This window comes from Mesoplodon densirostris, unplaced genomic scaffold (genome assembly GCF_025265405.1).
Source record: "Mesoplodon densirostris isolate mMesDen1 unplaced genomic scaffold, mMesDen1 primary haplotype scaffold_37, whole genome shotgun sequence".
NCBI lineage: Eukaryota > Metazoa > Chordata > Mammalia > Artiodactyla > Ziphiidae > Mesoplodon > Mesoplodon densirostris.
In genome coordinates, this window is record NW_026778196.1 from 4218563 (window position 1) to 4221970 (window position 3408).

Sequence of the window (3408 nt, forward strand, 5' to 3'; positions counted from 1 at the left end):
ATGCATGGCCCCCATTCCATGGGTCCCAACTCTCCAGGTTCAAGGGAATATTACTACAGCTATAACATGTACAGGAAACCTATAGAATGTACACACTGTGAATATGAAAGGTTTCTACAACTCAACGAATAGTCCCTCTCCTGGTGCTCCAGTTTGACTTTCCAACTGCCTTACTATCAATCTCCCAACTTGGAGAGACAGGCCCTTTAACCTCCTGGTTTGCACAGGTTCCCAATTTGGCAGAGGATGGAAGGGACGAGGGAGAACCCATGCGAGAGTAGCTGTTAGGCATTTGGATGGGCACATGTCACTCTAATTTCTCGGCAGGAAGAAGAATTTACCAAGTCTCAGCCACCCACCGGGAACCAGTATAGGACATGATCCAAAATTTTGGACTTGCGTTCAGCTCACAAAAAACGAGTTGAGAAATGGAGCTCAGGGGCACAGCAATTCACAAACTGGCAGAGTGATAAAGGACAACTATCGTCCAAAAATCTGTTGAGGGAAGTCAACGAGGCGGACTTGAAAGCGAGGCAAAATAGCAGGGAACAGATTTCAAGAGGTACCTTGGAATCGCCTGTAAAGCACAGGAAGAGGGGCACAACTTGGACAATGGTGCACTTGGCCAAAAAGGGCGTATGCGTTTTCTCCTGAATATATTCAGGAGAAAACGCATACGCCCTTTTTGGCCAAGCAAGCAAGCAGGCAATGCAAATCTGCACTACAAAGAAGTATCACTTCCCACCGGTCAAAAGGGACATCCACAAAATGTGTAAAAACCAGAAAGGCAAGACAGGCCCTGGAGAACAGGGAGCCTTGTTATGCTGATGGGCGGGATGTAAATTGCCAACTGCCTCACTGGAGGAGTGCATTGTGTTCCCTAAAACAAGTAAACAACATAGCTACAGAGCCAAGGCCACTTCCAGTCTAGGGAATATACCTTGGGAAAACTGAAAATCAATAAGAAAGAGCGACCTCCAAATTTAGGGCTGCACTGACTACAAGAACCTCAACTTGGGTACACCTTAAATATCCCAGGAAATATAAAAATGGTTCAAAACATAGTGGTACTTACGTACGATGGAATATCCCTCAGCCATGAAATCAATGTCATAAGACCAGTAACAGCAAAGTGAGTGGATTCAGGTACGATGATTCTAAGTGAAATAAGTCACACAGAAAAAGAAACTTATCATAAGATATCACTTATGAAGAACCTGTAAACATGGCTACACGTGAACTGAGTTAGGAAAGAGAACAGAGTCTCACATTTAGAAAACACTCTTATGCCTGCATAAAGGGGATGGAGAGGTGGTGTGATGCATAAAACCAGAGTTTGATATAAGCACAGGGACCGTTTCAAAAACCAACTTTGGAATAGACAAGACCTACACCTTCCTCAGTGAAAGAGACTCAAAACCCCATATTTCCCGCAGAGGAATATATCTGACTAGTAAGAATCTTAAAACCTATGTATTGATATGTCTCCATAAGGGAATCAAGTGTGTCTAGAGTGGCATAAACTTGGCAGCGAGAATCAGCTCAAACCAACTCTAAAAAGGAATTTCAAAAGCAAAACCAAAAAACAGGGAAATTCTTTACAATTCCTTCAGGGTGTCTGAGGAAACCTGGAAAGACCCTATCTACAATGACAGCTGGATGTGGCATAAGGCTGGACACTTGGGACTGAGAGGATTGGTGAGATTGGGTGAGCAAATGCAGACCCTTTCAAGCAATAATGCATGGCCCCCATTCCATGGGTCCCAACTCTCCAGGTTGAAGGGAATATTACTACAGCTATAACATGTACAGGAAACCTAGAGAATGTACACACTGTGAATACGTAAGGTTTCTAAAACTCAACGAATAGTCCCTCTCCTGGTGCTCCAGTTTGACTTTCCAACTGCCTTACTATCAATCTCCCAACTTGGAGAGACAGGCCCTTTAACCTCCTGGTTTGCACAGGTTCCCAATTTGGCAGAGGATGGAAGGGACGAGGGAGAACCCATGAGAGAGTAGCTGTTAGGCATTTGAACAGGCACATGTCACTCTAATTTCCCGGCAGGAAGAAGAATTAACCAAAGTCTCAGCCACCCACCGGGAACCAGTATAGGACATGATCCAAAATTTTGGACTGGCGTTCAGCTCACTAAAAACGAGTTGAGAAAGGGAGCTCAGGGGCACAGCAATTCACAAACTGGCAGAGTGATAAAGGACAACTATCGTCCAAAAATCTGTTGAGGGAAGTAAACGAGGCGGACTTGAAAGTGAGGCAAAATAGCAGGAAACAGATTTCAAGAGGTACCTTGGAATCGCCTGTAAAGCACAGGAAGAGGGGCACAACTTGGACAATGATGCACTTGGCAAAAAAGGGCGTATGCGTTTTCTCCTGAATATATTCAGGAGAAAACGCATACGCCCTTTTTGGCCAAGCAAGCAAGCGGGCAATGCAAATCTGCACTACAAAGAAGTATCACTTCCCACCGGTCAAAAGGGACATCCACAAAATGTGTAAAAACCAGAAAGGCAAGACAGGCCCTGGAGAACAGGGAGCCTTGTTATGCTGATGGGCAGGATGTAAATTGCCAACTGCCTCACTGGAGGAGTGCATTGTGTTCCCTAAAACAAGTAAACAACAGAGCTACAGAGCCAAGGCCACTTCCTGTCTAGGTAATATACCATGGGTAAACTGAAAATCAATAAGAAAGAGCCACCTCCAAATTTAGGGCTGCACTGACTACAAGAACCTCAACTTGGGTACACCTTAAATATCCCAGGAAATATAAAAATGGTTCAAAACATAGTGGTACTTACGTACGATGGAATATCCCTCAGCCATGAAATCAATGTCATAAGACCAGTAACAGCAAAGTGAGTGGATTCAGGTACGATGATTCTAAGTGAAATAAGTCACACAGAAAAAGAAACTTATCATAAGATATCACTTATGAAGAACCTGTAAACATGGCTACACGTGAACTGAGTTAGGAAAGAGAACAGAGTCTCACATTTAGAAAACACTCTTATGCCTGCATAAAGGGGATGGAGAGGTGGTGTGATGCATAAAACCAGAGTTTGATATAAGCACAGGGACCGTTTCAAAAACCAACTTTGGAATAGACAAGACCTACACCTTCCTCAGTGAAAGAGACTCAAAACCCCATATTTCCCGCAGAGGAATATATCTGACTAGTAAGAATCTTAAAACCTATGTATTGATATGTCTCCATAAGGGAATCAAGTGTGTCTAGAGTGGCATAAACATGGCAGCGAGAATCAGCTCAAACCAACTCTAAAAAGGAATTTCAAAAGCAAAACCAAAAAACAGGGAAATTCTTTACAATTCCTTCAGGGTGTCTGAGGAAACCTGGAAAGACCCTATCTACAATGACAGCTGGATGTGGCATA